Here is a 19,369-nt window from a genome sequence, read left to right on the forward strand (position 1 = left end):
TGACAAAAGTAGCAGCCCACCAAAACCCTGAGACTCCTTCTCTTACCTTGTGGACCCCACCTTACCTTACCGTTTAATTTTACTCCTTAGATGTCACAGTCCCGTCATTCAAATTATTCTGCAGGCAATCAGAGCAGCTACACTAACGGACTGAATTGAAAAACCTACCCAGCTAATTATGGAAACCACTGCCACCATGACACTCATGGGCATTTTCACCTAAAGGGAGTGGTAGGGGGGAAAGGCTGGCAGCACAGCTGGTGCCAGATCCGCCACCTCATTCTTCTCCCCACCAGGTCCCTCAGCGTTTGGAAGCTGAGCAACGCACACAGTGTAGAGGCACAGAAGCAAGAACCTCTATGCTGAGCAATCTGTTCTGGTAGGAAGACAGACAAAGTACAAGAATCCACTGTATCAACATCACCTGCCATGGCCCCCACTCCAGGGGCCAACCAGGGGGCTCTGAGAGTAGAGTCACTCACCCTCATCTACTCCCTTGCAATGCAATATGCTCAATAATTCAACATTTGTGAAATGGAAATGAGAGGAAAAGAAAGGGAAAAAAACTTCGAAGTCCTTAATTTAAGCAACATCTTTTCCTAATAAGACTATGTGAAGAGAGTTATTTGAAATGTCAGAATCCAAATACTCTTGATAAATATTTGCTGTTGAGGATGAGGAACAACTGGAACTTTCAGACATCACTGGGGAGAATGCAAAATGATAATGCTACTTTGGAAGACAGTCTGGAAATTTCTTATAAAGTTAAACTGACACTTATCATACAATTCAGTAATCCCATTCCTTAGTATTTAAACAAATGGAAATGAAAAGATATGACCACACAAAGAGCTGTACGTGAATACTCACAGCAGCTTTATTTCAACTGCCAAAAACTAGAAGGAAAAAAAAATGTCCTTCAACTTGTGAATGGAATAAAAGTCGTGGTACATCCATAAAACGAAATATTACTCAGTGATTAAAAAAATCCAAACTACTGGTACAGACAACAGCATGTACGAGCCTGGAAAGCACTACGCTAAGTGAAAGGAGACAAACACGAAAGACTACACACTGAATGACTGCACGTTTATATGAAACTTAGGGAAAGGCAAAACTGTAAGGGCAGAAGTAAGATCAGTGGTTGCCAGAAGCTGGCAATAGGGATGAAGACTGTCTACAAAGAGGTTCAAGGAACTTTTTGATGGAAATATTCTGTATCTCTTGATTGTGATGGTGGTTTATCTTTTAGCAAAACTTATTGAACTGCACCCCTGTAAAGGGTGACCATTACTGTGTATAACTTGATCTCATTTAAAAAAAAAAAACAGATTATGAAGTATTATGCCTAGAGGCAGAATGGAATCTTAGTTAAGAATGTAGGCTCTAGAGCTAAACTGCCCGGGTTTAAATCTTGGCTCTACCGCTTACTAGCTGCATGACCTTGAGATGCTTAACATCTCTATGCCTCATTCTCTCATCTACAAGGTGGGATAGTAGGATTCTCTCACGGGGTTGCTGTAATAAATGAGGTAATACACGCAAAGCACTCAGGACAGTGCCTATCCTATAATCACTCAGTAAATGCAAGCTGATGTCATCACACAATCATGTACACACACACAAACACATCTGCCCAGGAGAGTGAAAGGATGGTCACTATCTGGGTAGTAGGAAAGGGTGATTTTATTTTCTGTCCCCTTTCTGTTTATCTGTATCTTTTAAATTTTCTACATTAAACAACTATTGCCGTTATAATAAGCAAAAAAAAAAATTTTTTTCAAAAAAAAAAAAAAAGAAAACAATGAAAGAACGCTGGGCTAGAACTCAGGAGCCCTGCTTTTCAGCTGTGCTGCTAATTACTAAGTTGTAGGACCACAGGGCATCACCCTCATCTCTAAACAGGAGGGGCTGCAGCCGACTGGGTGTCCTCCATCTCTAAAATGGAATGTTCTCTAAGACATATGGTGGGATAGGCAAGCTATACTCTGTATTTTGTTTTATTTTTCCTTCTATATTTACTGTCTGCCTACCAGGTGCCAGACACTGTGACATAAACAGATGTAATACTCGAATCCCTGCCCTCATGGAGCTTACAATACAGGCTGTTCAAAGAAACAACCAAAACCAACTGGTACAATCGTCAGCATGGTATGTGCCCTGACAGGAACACCAAGAGAGGACCTAAGAAGACACCAGGGCCAAGTCTTGAATGTTTTTTTTTTAAGTCAAACCAAAAAAAGATGAGGAAGGGAATTCCAGTCAAAGGGAGAGAAATATACAACAGCAGAAGGTGTGAAAATAACAGTTTCTTGGGCAATGGAGAGAGAAAAAGAAAGAAAGGGCAATTTGACAGCAGTGTGGAAATTAAGAGGGCCAAGACCCGCAGTGCAGAGGCTGGTTAGGAAGAGGGAAATTGAGAGGTCAGGTTGTTGACAATCTCCAGAAATCATAGAGAACTGTAAATGTTTTATTCTTACTCAAACATCTATATATGTCATGAATAAACTTGCTAAATAATAGTCTAAGATGTACTTAACTATATTTACAAATATAGCATATACTTAAAAAAACTTTACAAACAAAAATGTCAGTTCACTTCCATTTTCCAAGGTTAATTGTACACATTTGTTCCTTCAATAAATATTTATTGAGTGTGTGTCATGCACATGCTAGGTGCTGGAGAAGAAGGGAGACACAGACAGTAAACAAATGAACCACCAAAGCAAGCAAGAGAACCAGATTGCTTTTTCTTCCACCCGAGATCTACTGAGATCTCCTACCCGTCTGAAGCACGACAGAGGCAATGTGATCTGGCGGCTGAGAACTCTGCACTTGGAACCAGACAGACCTTTGTTCAAATTTTTGCTATTACTACCTGAAAATGGGCATAACATTACCAAATTTATATGGTTTTAGAGTGAATTTAATGAGACAATCAATCAATAATCAGCATGTCACCTGTACAAAAAATGTTCAGCAAATGGTTCCTTTTATTTTATTGTTTAATTTTAATCATCCACTTTTAGGGCAGCCCATGATCTCCCACTACACAGACAAAGTTATGCACAGTGTAGAAAAGAGGGGGAGCAAGGTATACAAAAGATCTGTTTAACATTACTAAATTCACATCTTAATGAATTCACAACTGTTTTCTTGCAAAGATGTCACGCTTGGAGCTAACATTCCTTTAGGATTTCTCAAACTGTAATATCTGCCTATGTTATAAGCCCGAGTAAATTAAATAAAAACCATCACCCCAAATACGGAGCCAGTTACAATCTCTCCTGGGATTCCTCATTCTGACTCTAACACTGAGTCATGTAAAGACCAGAGACAAGGAAGAGCACTGAGAAGTGGCTTGAGCAGTGGGCAGAGCTCCCCACACTGCAGAGTGACCGTTCACTGGGAGCAGAACTTTCTGAAACAGAAAACCAGGATGGAAGGAGAGTTTTCTAACTGGCTGTGCCCTCGAGTAATCACATCTTCCAGAAGAAAAGAGGCACAACAATTAACGTTTCTAAAAGGAAGGGAAAAAAAGACTGTTGCCTCCCTATAACCACATACTAAAAGATTTATTTCTTACACAGACTTTGAAAACAATAGTGGTCATTTAAAGACCCTTAAGGCAGAATGTACAACACAAAAAGAAAATGTCTTCTCTGGGACCCAAGACCGTAAGGTCCAAAATGATTTTATTTAAACTTTCCTCCATAAATTTCCCTTTGCAATGAAAGCAGGCAGTGATTCCTCAGCCCCAACAGAAGAATTTAAGGAGTAGAGGAGAGCCTGGACAGGATTTTCAAGTACAGTCTATGATTTTTTTTACTGAAGTAAAAGTCTATACCTATAAACAAAAAGAATACTGTACTTTTACATCTCTTTCTTTTATTAGTGGTTTACAATCTCCTTTATGCAGACAGTCCTTTGTAGATAATTGTGCTTCCAGGGAACCTCAGGATCTTTTTGCCCACCTAATACCATACAGCACACCTTTTTTTGCTGCTACTCTTCCTCGGTCTCCCTCCTGCCATCAATGCCAGGGAAGAAAGCCAGCAGGCAGTGAAGCTTCTAAGCAACCTGAGCATCCCTGCTATGCTCCATTCTGCTTAAAGGTCCCCAGGCTGTACTGTGCATGATCAAGAAGAGCATAAAGAAACCACAAAGACAGGTTCTTCCCTTTACATACAGGAGAGCTGAGCTAATGAGGCTAGAAATCCATGCAGCTGTGTTTCCCCATAACTGCTTGTGTTAGCCTTGTAACAGAGCACTCTTCTTCAGTGGTCCAGATGTCCCTAGCCAAACAAGCTCCCCACATTAACATCTGGCAACAAAATTATTAGTGCACAGTTAAGGGGGAAAAAACTGAGATGATGCCAAACTACATTTCTGCTGGTTCTTTCTCATTACTTCATTGTCTTTGATCCTGCACATCTACAAAGTCGAAAGCTGTGAGAACTTCTCCAGCAAAAAGACCTTCACTTTCCTCCACTGAAGCAAGAGTACTACATGCTAATTTCTTCTATAAATTCAGACATTTCCCCAAGAAATCAGGATGCCCAGCAGCCACTCACTCACCAGGGTTATATGTTCTGTTTCACAGACATCAATCCTCTAGTTCACATAGATACACACAAGCTCCAATCAGGGCAGTACACACAGGGGAGCCATTTAACTACATTATATCTGCATCTGGGAGTCTGAAAGTTTTAGCTCTTTAAGACGGTGAATTTACTGAGCTTCCTATACTCAGTCAATTCCAATTTGGATGCTTCATAATTTTAAAAAGAGTGGAGTCTTCATCAAACAACTTAACCTGAGACCCTGATACTATTCAACAACAACAAAAATTTATCAAGACTGTACTCCAAAGAAGGTATCAACATTTCCCAGGACACTATTAAAAAATAAACTATCTAAGGCTGTGCAGGCCCACTAAAAAGATTCAGTTAAATTTAGGTGAAAATAATTTCATAGCTTTAAATGTAAATGGTGAAGTTCAAAGCTGGATAGGGGTTGATAAGCACTCTCTACCCAACTTTATTATTATAAGGAAACATTGTTTTATAATTGAAAACTCATTAAAAAAATTCAAAATGGACCACCACATGCTTTGTAATTAAACAAATTTACTTAGATTTTTCAAATTCCTTTGGTCTCAAATTCTCAGATAATTTCAAGATAAATGCCACATCTCTTCAGAATTCAGGCTATGATTCTGAACGTATCAATACATCAGCTATTTTGTTAGGAAACAGTAACTTTTCTGGTTAGTAAAACTAGGTTAATGGTAAGGAACAATTAAAATTACCTCTAACCCTTATATTTTTATGAGACGCAGTAGACAACCAAGAATTATTTTCTGAATCCAGATCTTATGTTTAACCTTCATCGCCACAAACTCAAGCAATCAAAATGACAAGGGAAGCACAGCAAAGCAGTCACTTAACTAAGTGAGAGCCTAGAAAAGGGTTTGACCAAACAGAACTCTCAATTTAGAATCTCAAATTAAGATGTGTGACAGAGGACACTCCACTTTTTAAAATCATGAAACATTCCAAGTTGGAAGTGACTCTCCGAGGATACTATCTTTTAGGAAACACAGATCTGCCACCTGTTCATGTCCATCATCTTAAAGCCCTGGCTCTTACCTATTCCAAGAAACCTGCCCTAATTAACCTCAAAAAAACTCTGGTCACTCCACCTGCTATAGCTTCAGCATAAAACTTCCTTTTATTTTGTAGTATAATGACCAAGTCCATCTTCAACTGAATGTTAAACTCTTTGAAGAGGATTAGCATCTTGTTTCTTATTTTATTTTGCCACAGACTAAAATAAAACAGGGCCCTATCCAATGGATAATCAATAAACATTATCAGATACCCACAGCACCTAGTCTACTATTTTTCTTTTTCTTTTTTTTACCACTGGGTTTTGTTTTGTTTTTTTCAGTTATAGTCAGTTTACAATGTTGTGTCAATTTCTGGTGTACAGCACAATTCTTCAGTCATACATGAATATACATATATTCATTTTCATATTCTTTTTCACTGTGAGCTACTACAAGAAATTGAATATATTTCCCTGTGCTATACAGTATATAGTCTACTATCTTTCAACCAGATGCTCAATGATTGTTGACCCTTAGTAACATTACTTATCATCATTGCCAGATTCCAGACAAAGGGAAGGAGAAAAAAGATCAAACTCAAATTAGCCTCTGGTACTGATAAAGTCTAGACTGTGGTGGTCTATATTTGTGTTAAAACAATCTTTAAAAAATTGTCCATGAGTCTTATCTAAGCTCTTTCATACTGTATCTCAAGAGACTGCATGGTTTTAATAGTCAGGTGTTTTGAAGTCGAAGGTACGACCCCTAAATCCAGCACTTATATCCAGTTTCTCTCAAAGCAAAATTTTACTTAACTCGAAGGACTGCGGTTGGAGTTAAATGAAATAACCGTTTGAAGTGCCTACTACAAAGGAAGTAGCTACCACTGCTGTTACAATGATGATTAACTACAAAGCTAAGAAAATTACTCATAATATAAATTTAATTACATTAAAGTGCATTATGGCATCAATTCTCTGGTAAAATATGGTATATAAAAATATAACCCCTTCTCAGATGTGAACTGCTTACCACTGTGCTAAACTTCCCTAGAAAAATGATCTCTGCTGCAAGGTAATTTGCCAGGGATCTGGGGAGGAAGGTTTGCACAGATGGCAAAGACGTATTTCCCAGCAAAACTCAATTTTATGCAACATTTTCACATAAACAGATGCCTTAGAACCCCAAAGTCTAACTTGCTACTGTTAATGAACTGCTGTATTCATCCCGACCTACCACCCATGTCTCAGTGGCATTTCGAGATGTGACTGCAAGCATCCAAAGAGGCTGGGCTTTCACACGGCTTATTCAGCGAACTTGTTAAGAATCCTAACTTAAGTACTGATTGGAGGGAGATTAAAGTAGCAACAAACTATCATGTCACACCCATTAGACAAATCAAAAGTTTTAAAGAGTCTGTAACACCTATATCTAGCAGAGAGGTGGGGGAAATAACACTCTCATACACGGCAGGTGGGATGTGAAGTGTTACCATCTTTTAAAAAGCAGTTTGGCACTGCATCTATGGAACTTAAAAATACATATTCTCCTTAACTCATCAGTTCCACTCCTAAGAATATACACCTTAGAAATATAAACATAAAACATGTAAAAAGGACATTTATTGCACCATGTTTCATAAAGGCAAAAAAGAAAGAAAGAAAATGAATATAATACCTCTGTTACGGGAATGTCTGAATACATTACAGTACATACAGCCCATGAAGCAGTATGTGGCCATGGGAAAAAATTAATTTGAGCTATGTCAGATGACGTGGTGGGATTCCACTAAGTACTGCTGAGTGAGGAAAGTAAAAGGTTTTGTTTTTTTTTTAAGGCAAATGATACAATCCCATTTAAGAACAAGTCAATAGCAAAAAAAGAAAAAAGCACTGTGTGTGTTTGTGTGCATATAGATCTCTACAGGGTTGTGTGAGTGCAGAGAAAAATATGTGAGAATATACATTAGGATGTTCACATGGTTTGGGGGTAAAGACACTGTGGGCGGAATGAGGAAAAAGAGGAGGAGAGAATGCTAAGCAAAAGACCCTACACTTAAAAAATAAGGATGTAAAATTTCAGACTTATGCATCTATGTAAAATTATGTGTGTGTAGATAGATAAGATAGATAGGCAGGCAGGCAGGCAGATAGCAGATTTAAGTATGAAGACTTCTTAAGTAAATTTTAAAAATAATAATAATCCCCTAAATGAGGAATGATGAATCATGACTTTAAAAGATTTATTCAATTATCTCATTCTGACTGTCATATCTGTTGGCTGATGTTTTTCTATACCACATCTCTAAAATGAATGACCCCATTTATCAGCTACCTTCACAGTTTAAGCAGAGTTAAGAACCACAGCAGGTAAGCACTATTTGCAACAGCTAACCCAATGCACTAGCTACCAGCAAGCACAAGTGATATCCAGTAAGAATTCATAAAATATAACCATGATTACAACAGGGTGAGTACAGCTAACATTGCTGCATGACATATAGGAGAGATATTAAGAGAGTAAATCCTAAGAGTTCTCATCACAAGGGGAAAAATTTTTTTTCCTTTATTCTTTTCACCATTCTTTTCTTTTTATTGTATCTATGTGAGAAGATGGATGTTAGCTGAACCTATTTGGGTAATTATTTCACAATATATGTAAATCAAACCACCATGCTGTTTGCCTTAAACTTATACAGTGATGTGTGTCAACTGTTTCTCAATGAAACTGGAAAAAATGTTATAGCCATGAAACTTACTGAATACACTATTATTTCAATTCTTCAATGGCCAAATACAACCGATACTGACCCATACTTAATGATGGCTGGTGAGTTCTGACTGGGAGAGATGATGGTCTCCATAAGCACCTGCTGAAAGCTGCTGTGCACCCAAAGAGAAGCGCACTCTAATCTTAGAAATTTCAAATTCCTACATTACGAAAAAGTGTCCCCAAATCCATTTCTGTGGAAAGAACCTACTACTAACATTCCTCCACCTTAAAGAAACTTCCAACTGAGATACATCTTTGTATCTAAAGGTAGGGCCAGAGGTTCCTGAATGAACAGAAGGCATTCCACCCATAGAAAGTGGTATTGTGTGTAGATAAATCTTGGGGACCTTTGCTTTAAAATTTTTGTTACTTAATCAAATGAGAGACTAAACTGTCTAGGAGAAACTTATTTTTCCGTAAAGGCTAGATGCTAATCTTAATAATAGCACATGTGCCAGGCACTGTTCTAGGTGCTTTACACATATCAACTCCTTTAATCCTCATAAAAACCCAGTGGTTCTCAATCCAGGGTGATTTTGCCCCCAAGGGGACATTTGGCAATATCTGGAGACATGTTTGCTTGTTACAACTCGAAGGTTGCTACTGGCATCTAGTAGGCAGCAGCCAGGTATACTGCTAAACACCCTACAACACACGGGACAGCCCCCACAACACAGAATTCTCCAGCCCCAAATGTCAATAGTGCTGAGGCTGAGAAACCCTGCAATAGCCCTATGAGGTAGGTACTACTGTTGTTCCCATTTTTTCAGAGACTGAGGCACCAGGAAGGTAAGTAACTTGCCTGAAGTCACACACCTAGAAGATGGCAAAGCCAGGATCTGAACCTCACAGTCTAGCTCAGAGGCCATTCTCTCACCGTCTCATAAGAAACACAACTTTCTGCCTCTCCTTCTGGATTCCAGGCTTCTTTGGGAGAATGGATTATTTATTTGTTCATTCACTTAAAATTCCATCTATCCACCTGCTCATCTATTCATTCAATAAGTATTCATTGAGCATACGTGCCACATGCTGCTCAAGGCAATTCTGGGTGGACGAGGTTGCTGTCCTTGTGGCGCATGTGTTCCTCACTCACATCACCTCACTGTCCTTACTAGTCTCTGGACATGCTAAGCATGATCATATTCGTGCCTAGAAAAAAATTTTTTAATATATTTTATGGATGTATATAGTCTGTTTACAATGTTGTATCAATTTCTAGTGTACAGCACAATACTTCAGTCATAGAAGAACATGCATATATTTGTTTTCATATTCTTTTTAACCATAAGTTACTACAAGATATTGAATATAGTCCCCTGTGCTATACAGTATAAACTTGTGCCTGGAAAGTTTTTCCCCCAGAAAAACCCTCACTTCATTCAGGTCTCTGCTTAAGTTACTTTCTCAGAAAGGCCTTTTTTGGCCATTTCTAAATTAGCTACAGACTCTTACCATCTATCCCCTTTCTCTGCTTTATTTTTAACAGCGCTCATTGTTCCTAATATATGTTATGTTACATAGTTGCTCACTGTCACTACTTCCCTCTCACTAATAGAACGTAAACTCCATGAGATCTATTTCCAGAATTGAGAAGTCTGCCTCGCATACAGGAAGCATTCAATAACTATTCACTGAATGACTGGATGAGCAACTGTCTTTTCGATCTAACTTCTCGTGACTACCATCTCTCACCTGGACTTCTGCAACTGCTTCTTATCTGGTCTCCCTACCATCTTTTCTAGGCCCCTTCAATTTATCTTTTACCTGAAAGCAGAATAATCTCTCTAAAATGCAAATTTAATGTCATGCCTCTATTCAAAGCCCTTCAAAGACTTCCCATCGCTCTGAGGATAAAGTCCAAACTTCTAACATGGCTTTTAAGTTCCCTTGAATCTCTGAGTTATTCTTTCCATTTGTCATTTCATATTTTATAGCTGTACTTACAGCAACAGCAGTAATAGCTAACAGGTACTGAGTCCTTGCTGTGTGCCAGGCGCTAATCTAAGGGCATTATATATCCGAAATCATTTAGTCCTAATCAATGAGGTAGGCGTTCTTGTTATGACTATTTTCAGATGGAGAACTGAGACACAGTGAAGTAACTGTCCAAGGGCAACAAGTAAGTGGTAAGGCCAGGATGTAAACCCGGCAGTTGGGCTCCAGAGCCTGTCCTCAAATCCATTATACAAGCTGCCCTCTGCACCAGCTGTAACAAAAGTCCATCAGTTCTCTGAAGGTGCTATTTGACTTCACGCCTTCAGAGCTTCATGTTGTTCTCTCTGCTGGAACACCCTCCAGATCACAGCTTAAACATCCCTCCCTCTGAGAGGCCGTCTTGTGAGAGCCCTAGAATTGTTTGGATCCCCTGCTCTGTTCAATTACAACATTCTGAATTTCCCATTAAAACTCCCATTCTATTTTATCGTAGTTACTTGTCTGCCTTCACCAATAAATTTCAGGCTGCATGAGGACAGCTCTTCCTGCCTGAATACTATCTGATTTAACCCCTCCCTCCTCTGACTCCTCCTGAGCATCCAAATAGCACTCTTCCTCTAAGGTCCAGCTCTAATCTCACCTCCATTGTGAAGTTTCCTGACCTCAATTTTTCTTTTTTCTCAGGGTTTTATAACCCTTCATAGCCACAGTATCTCCAATAAGAATATAAATTTGAGTCTTAGAATCATTCCTTCTAGTCTCAGGAATCCCCCAGAATCCTACCAGAGTGTTAAGCACATAATCAGTAATAAATAAGTACTTGCTGATTAGAAGTCTCATTAGCCATGAATATTATCAACCCTCAATCACCCATGCTAACAGAAGAGCCAATGCATCGAAAGACAGGCAACCTGCTGGATGAGTCCATCAGTCTCTCAGAGTGGGCAGGAGTGCCTTTATCTGTACTGAGTACTGTGTAGTTGTTTCCAGTTTTCCAGGAAGTCACAAAGCTGCTACAAATGCACAATTCTCCCCTTGTCAGGGCCCAGAGCCTGCTCAGCTCATCATTCCATACTGGCAAACAACTGTATAACTTTTCCTCATCTGTGACACAAAGATAAAAATAAGCAGAGGTAGTCATATTCTAAACATTTGCTGGTTCACACCTTCTCCTAATAGGGAGATCATTGTTTGGGCACAAAAGATCATCTATGCTAACTCTTACTGGGCAAATGTCTTGTTTTTATCAACAAAGTGCTCTTGTAAATAGAATAGAGTGACAATATCAATAAGAATTTGAAAGAGAGATTTGCCAAAGAAAATCCCTGTGATGATCCATTCTTAGGATAATCCAGAATTGATAAAAAGCCAAATTCTTCCCACAGTCCACAGAGATTTGCCTCGGCCTACGGCTGTTTTCTCTAAGTGAGAGTTTCTAAACTCCTAGAACTCTCTCTGGCTTAGCTTTTTCTTAGCTTCTCTTTCTCATCCAACTGGTCAAAGTTTTCTTACTAAAACACACCACACATCTGAAAAGCTAAGTTTCTCAGCCTGAATTTTTGTTTATACCTGGTAAAAGCTACAGCTTTCTCCCAGAGGGATTTCAAAATGCCTAAGCTTCTCCCCAGAAAACTCTTCAAATAGTTTCAGTGACCAAATGGCAACAGCTTTGCTACTAAAAAGTTTCCCAGCATCTTTCTGTTTTGGCAGGCCCTGCTGAAATCCCCCTCCCCAGAAGGGGAGGATTTGAGTAAAAACACTACCAGCTTCAAGTTCCCTTAGGCAAATTTCCAGCCCCAGTGCAAGGCCATAGGGTTAAACATTTCTCAATGACGCAGGCTCCCTCAGAGGGAGGAACAAGAAGAAAAAGCAAAACTTATTCTTCCCAGTGCAATAAATCAAGAGACAACAGCCAAGTTCTAAAAAATAAAATATGAGTGAAGTTAAACTATATACTGTTTGCTCTGCTGCAGCGCCTGCAGGAGCGCATAGCCAGGATGAGAGCTGCAGGATGGGAGAAAAGGCAAGTGCAGAACCAGCGGTCCAGCCAAACGGACAGATAATTCTCTAGGTTTCTGAAACCATCTATAGGTTATTAATAATGCGTGTTTCCAGCCACAGTATAATGTATGATAACTTGAGCAACTAAAGTAAAATGACTGAATGGGTGGTCGTGGGGTAAGGAAATGGAGTCACACATGAAGCAAATCATTATTTAGAATTAAAATGTCTACTAGGTGGAAGGCTGGGAAAACCAAAGGAAAGTACAGTTAATCAGCTTCTTGAGGAAAGAGTATACGGCTGATTATAGAGAAGGCAAACTCATCTGAGGGGCTGGGAGGGCATTTGGACCTCTGGCCACCTGCAGATAGATGAAAAAATGAAATAAAATCAGAATTGTTCCCCCAGAACTGACTCATAGATTATAGAACTTTAGAGTTAAAAGGGGCCTGATGCTTACAAGAAAATGCTAATGATGAAAATATTGTTACATTCGTACAGCGCTTTACTTCTCAAAGTGCTTTCATTCATTTAGTCCTTAAACAAAAATTATTATGTACCTGCTGTGTGCTATGAACTCAGGATACAGAAATAAGACACCACTCCTGTGTTCAAGGAGCTTGCCTCCAATGACGAAGCCTGCTAGGAACAATAATGTAATAAAACTAACCCTCTGGTGGTCTGTCCCAGGGAGAGGGAGAGCACAGGAGAAGGAGCACCTAAGTCCATCGAGATGCACAGCAGGCATCTCGGAAGAGGGAGCCCTTGATCAGGGACTTGAAAGTAGAAGTAGGCTGGCAAGCAGAGAGAGAAATGGTCAAGGCAGAGGGACAATTATATGCAAAGGAAGAGAAAATTCAAAGAGCACAGAATGTTCTGGAAACTAAAAGTGGTTCAGCACTGCTGGAGACTGTAAAGTTAGAAGTGATAGGAGATGACCAAATAATTAGTCTGAGGCCAAAAAGACGATATAATAGTTTAAATTTTACCCCATAAGAAACTGAAGCATTCTGAGTAAAATGATTAGAATTGATTGTCAGAAAAAGGATCTTGGTGACTGTATGAAGGACAGATTAGAGAAAAGTCAGTTCATAGGCAGGGAGACTACAGTGAGAAATGACGACAGTCTGATCCAGGTAGTTGAGACAAAATATGAGAAGTCAAAGCAGAGGTAGAATCTACAAAACCCAGAGACCAGCTAGGTGTGAGGAACACAGGCATCCCGGTTAGGGAACCGGTACTGAGTTAGGGAACGCAGGGGTTGTCGTGGGCAATGTGACATCAATTTGAAACAGTAAAAGCCTGAAGTGCATGTGAATCGTCTAGGTGTCCAGGTACGAAGAATTAGTAGGTTAAATGAAGCCAGAGCTCAGGAAATAGGGTGGGGCTAGAGATACAGATGCAGACATCCTGAATAAGTGGCAGTTGAAGCCATGGGCTGGTGAGATTGCTAGGGAGAATGTGCAGACAGAAGAAAAATGGGTCAATGACTAACCCTGAGGAAAACTGACACTTAAGGGACAGGAAGAAGAGAAGACTGGAAAAGAGACTGAATAATGGACTGAGAGGTAGAAGGCAAACTAGAGAGAGAATGGTGTCTATAGTGTAGCTGCCCGGGATTTGAACATCTTTCCTATTAGGGGGAAATTCCAAGGTGCGGGAAGCAGGCCTCTCTTCCCACTATAGAAGCTGCAGAGAGACAGAGTGTTCATCTCTCAGCATCCTGGCACTTAGCTCACAACAGAACCCAAGTCCAGCCAATCAGATCCTCTCATCTAGAACTCTGAAAACGAGGGGAATGGCATGATGGTGGAAAATTCAATCAGAAATTATCCAAGACACTGTGTTAAATATCTAATGGTGGCAGTGCCAATGGCAGCAAGTGCACTGGAGACCAGGCCAGCAGCAGCGGCAGAGAAAGTCCAGTAAGCAGTGCCAGAGTCCTCAGCAGACCAGTCCTGTGACAGTGGTCTTTGCTGTCTTGCCTCCCTCAGTTTCTGCTCACTTTCTGACCTTTATTAGCCAGCTTTCTTACTAAGGCTGTGCACTACCCAATATTCTTCCAAAATTTTTTATTTTATGCTTAGGTTAACCAAGATTACACAAAGAACCCTGAGTAGTATGGAAAGAGGAGAGAGCATTGAATAGGGCCAAATGGTAAAGAAAGGTCAAATAAGAGGAGGCCTAAAATGGGCCCACAGCATATGGCCACCTGTAGGTCAACGGTGACCTTGGTGACATTGTTCACGTGTTATCTCATTCCACCCTTACAACACCTTCTGAGCAAGATAAAGCAGGTACAGTATCTTTATTTTAAGGATGAAAAAACCTGAGACTAAAAGAGATTAAGAGGATTGCTTAAGGTCATACAGTTCTTTTTACTATCTGTGGTTGTTCTCAAGAAAGCTACTTAAAAAAAAGAAAAAAAAAGAAAGAAAGCTATTTTATAGATGCTCATTAAAGAAGCTGTTAAATGTCTATACTAATTCTCATACCAAATGTCAACTGACACAGCTGATGACCACATACGGTTCACAATCCTGGACTTCCAGCTTCTTCCATTTTGGTAATATAAAGAGGATCCTGACAAAAGTACTAGGATCCTTGTAGACAACCACCCAGAAACACACCTCAAAGAACCTTGCCATCACCCTTCTCGTGCTTAAAGAATATATCATCAGCTACATGGACTCCTCAAGTGGTAGAAGAAATCTTCCATCCTTGACCATGAGAACCACTGTGGGAATGAGACATTGAGAGCTTTCAGAAGATGATTATTTCTCAACTTCATTCCTTTGGGATATGTCACAGCCAGGAAGGGAGAAATTGGAAATAGCAGCTTTCACAAGCTGCCAAATCCATGTCCTAGTCCCAGGGGATAATTAGCCAATGAGGTTTTGTAGAGTTGATGTAATGTTGGCAGAGGCTAATGCTTTATGGCTGAACATGTAGCCTCTTGATATTTAGCTAAAGGGCCAAAAGGGATGACATCCCGAAAAGCCAAGAAACTCATACCATAACACCACCACTTAGCAATTTGCATCTTAAAAGTAATTTGTAAACTTTAACTGATCCATCTTTATTATGAGTAGTTTGCAAGAGCATTTGTTAAGCTATAAATTTTCTAAGTCTTACTTTACGTAATTCCTTTAATAGGAAAAGAAATTTCCAAGCACCTCCAAAGAACAAAGATAATTTAGAAAGCCTAAAATAACAAAAGAAAGAAATTAGAAGAAAGGGAAGTTTTCCAAAGAATAAAGTCTGTTTGTGGCACTTTAATCCCACTACCAGCACACCAAGTTTAAAGCTATCTGACAATGAAAACAATTTTTGAAACAGTACACTAAGACAAGAGCTCTCAGGAGCACCATGTATCTCACAAAAATGGTCAATCTTCACCTTAAAAGTACTCTGAGGTGCAGGAGCTAAGCAATCAGTGGGTAAGAAGTGGAGGTATTCAAACATTAATACTCTTGGTTTGAGCTTGAGCTATTAAATTTCAAAATGAATGCTTGACATTTTAAAAAAATTCTTAAGTCCTTTGACTTAAATATACCTTAATGATCTCCCAAAGCCTGAAACAAAACTCAGTACATTAAAAAGAAAAAGAATTTTAATTCTGTAATCAATTAGCCAAAACATAATGCTCCCAAATATGCAATAGCTCCTTACTTGAACCAAGAAATAATTTTTGGTTCAACCTTGGGCAGAGACGTATCTCATGATAGATACAAATACTCTGTAGTTTATATATGTCGACAATTTCACAAAAATTGAGAATGACTTTTCTCAAAAGGAATGATGGAGTGGGAAAGACTAACACAAAAAACCAAGACCCCCTACATCTTATAAAGGAACCAGAGAGGTAGTTAAGCAAGGTAGTGTGTACTTGCTCTTCGAGAAATAGTTGAGTTACAGAACCGAATACTTCCCAATCTCTCCCCCATTTCATGTTCACTTCTTTCATTCATTAACATACATGTATTCAGCACCTACTATGCATCAAACAAGACAGATGCTGGATATAAAAGGGTAAAACATAATTAACAATAACAGGTAAGATAACTGCCTTCACAGAGTTTATAATCTAGTGAGGGAAATACACATCAAATAATCAAAAAATCCCGTAAACAAACATAATCTCTAAGTCTAAATGTATGAAGAAAGAGAGAATGAGAAAGAATGAAAATAACCAGAGGGGAGGGGCACAGGGCAGGGAGGCATTCTCTGAGACCTAAAGAAAGGAGAGGTGGATGGAATCTAAAAAATCAAAGGGAAAAGAGCAGGAGGTGTAGCTGGAGAAGTGGGCAGGCACAGATAAAATGGAACCAGGCACACCGAGATACTCCCCTACTATCCCATGAGTACAAACACTGACTTCAGAACTAGTTATCTAAGCTCTTCCAAACTGTGTAAACTAGTGTATGATCCCTACGCAGGTACAGACCACATGTTTTTCTAGATTCTCACTTTCCATGTAACAGCTAGGAAATTCTCAGAGTACATCAAAAATATATCTTTTCTTCAAATTTATCAAGACTTAGTCTAAGAGCATTCATACTAATCACTTTAGTTGGGATTAAATATAAATTTAGTAATACTGAGTCAGCTGACCAAAAGCCAAGCTGCAAGGGGATCTTTAGCAAAACTTCACAGAAGATTACCTGCAAACATCTCATAGGCTAACTTAGCAGATATAAAACCCAGCCGTTAAGAAGTTCTGAAAGTTCTGGACTACAGGGCTCAGAAGAGAAGGGGGAAGAGGGCAAGGGGAACTTTTTTCTTATCAGAGCCAGCAAGGATATCATACAGAAAATGTTCCTACTCTAAAGACATACAGGTTTAAATTTACTTCCTACCCACAGAAACTATTTGCTACATCGGAAAAAATTTCTAATGCACGTTTATGGCAAGACACTCAAGAGGTTTTTGCTTAGTTTCAAACATATGACGCTGGTTTTGGCCATGGGTGTAGAGTCAAACATCTTGCTACACTGTAATTCAAAATAGCATCCCTTCTAATCTTTGTAAACAGGTACAAGAATCACTGTTAAAAAGAGGGAAGCTTCTAGGCAAAGGTTAGGGCCTGTACGAAGGCTTTCTAATTGGGTTAAATGTAGGGGGAAAGCTCATCCCTATGTAGAAAGGAGATCTGGGACAGCAGAATTTAATATAGATATTCCAAAAGAGGAAAATGTTAGAAATGCTTTTGTTTTTAACAATTATGTCATAGTGTTCCAGGCGGGGAAGAGGGGTAAGGCAGGGGGGCAAGAGGGTAACAAAGACAGGTAAGCTATGTACTGAGAGAGCAGGACAGGGAACCTAGACAAGCTGGGTGGCCTGTCAAGGGCTGCTGTATAATCACCATGGAGTAAAAGCATTTAAAGCGCACATGGAAAGCAGTATGACGTAGTGGTAAAAAGCATGGATTCTGAAGCCAGACCATCTAGTGCAACCTCAGCTCTACCACTTACCAGGTGTGTGGCACTGGACATGTTCCTTATCTACTTTGCCCTTCAATTTCATCATCTGTAAAATGGGATAATAAGAGCATCCATTTCATATAGTTGCTGCAAGGATTTAAAGGGCTAATAGTAAGGAGCTTGGAACACTGTCTGGTACATGGTAAATCCATGGTGTTAGTTACTATTATTTTATTTTAAATATATTTTTATATTTTTGCTGGAATTCTTACAAAATCCACTAAGAATTCCATACTCAAGAAAGGCATCTCTTATGTTTTGGGGTTTGTTGCATTTTCCTGTTTGGTTTCTACTAGTTTTTTTTTTTTTCTTTCTTCTATTAAGCCATATATGAAAGAGATTTGCAAAAATGTAAAACAATGCTATCCTCTTACTATTATGGAAAATAGTTATTTCTCTTAAAACACATTATCTATGTTAATACATAATGGGATTTTTTTTTTATTGATTTACAATATTGTATTAGTTTCAGGTCTACAGCAAAGTGATTCAAGTATACATATATTTTTTTCATATTATTTTCCATTATAGGTTATTACAAGATATTAAATAAAGTTCCCAGTCTCTACTAGTTTTTAATGATTTATTTTTAAAATATAAGACTGTCTTCCAAATGCTGGAGAGCCTGTGGAGAAAGGGGAACCCTCCTACACTGCTGGTGGGAATGCAGTTTGGTGCAACCACTGTGGAAAACAGTATGGAGATTCCTCAAAAGACCAGGAATAGGCTTAACGTATGACCCAGGAATCCCGCTCCTGGGCATATATCCAGAAGGAACCCTACTTCAAAAAGACACCTGCACCCCAAAGTTCATAGCAGCATTATTTACAATAGCCAAGACATGGAGACAGCCTAAATGTCCATCAACAGATGACTGGATAAAGATGTGGTGTATTTATACAATGGAATACTACTCAGCCATAAAAACCGACAGCATAACACCATTTGCAGCAACATGGATGCTCCTGGAGATTGTTATTCTAAGTGAAGTAAGCCAGAAAGAGAAAGAAAAATACCATATGAGATTGCTCATATGTGGAATCTAAAAAGCTAACAAACAAACAAACAAAGCATAAATACAAAAGAGAAACAGACTCATAGACAGACTCATAGACATAGAATACAAACTTGTGGTTGCCAAGGGGGCGGAGGGAGGGAAGGGATAGATGGGATTTCAAAATTGTAGAATAGATAAACAAGATTATACTGTACAGCATAGGGAAATATACACAAGATCTTATGGTAGCTCACAGAGAAAAAAATGTGACAATGAATATATATATATTCATGTATAACTGAAAAATTGTGCTCTACAATGGAATTTGACACAACATTGTAAAATGATCATAAATCAATAAAAATGTTTAAAAATAAATAAAATAAAATATAAGGCTGTCTTGGCTATGCTTAAGGGAAATAATAAAAGATTTGTCCACTTGTGGAGAATTTTAAATGGGAAATACTCTAGCTCTGGGTTTAGGCATGGTCAGGCTCAAGAAATGAGTGAGGGTGAAGGAAGGAAAGCTCAGAGAGAAAGCTCAGGAGCCACACACAGAGCTGGTCT

At 39.0% G+C, this 19,369-nt stretch overlaps 1 protein-coding gene across 2 annotated transcripts in view; it reads right to left on the reverse strand.

Annotated features, from left to right (window-relative positions):
- The window catches only part of MRTFA (myocardin related transcription factor A), a 109,516-nt gene that overhangs the window by 59,399 nt on the left and 30,748 nt on the right, over window positions 1-19,369 (reverse strand). The gene's annotated exons all lie outside the window — the stretch shown is intronic.

Source organism: Camelus bactrianus, chromosome 12 (assembly GCF_048773025.1).
Source record: "Camelus bactrianus isolate YW-2024 breed Bactrian camel chromosome 12, ASM4877302v1, whole genome shotgun sequence".
Taxonomy (NCBI): domain Eukaryota; kingdom Metazoa; phylum Chordata; class Mammalia; order Artiodactyla; family Camelidae; genus Camelus; species Camelus bactrianus.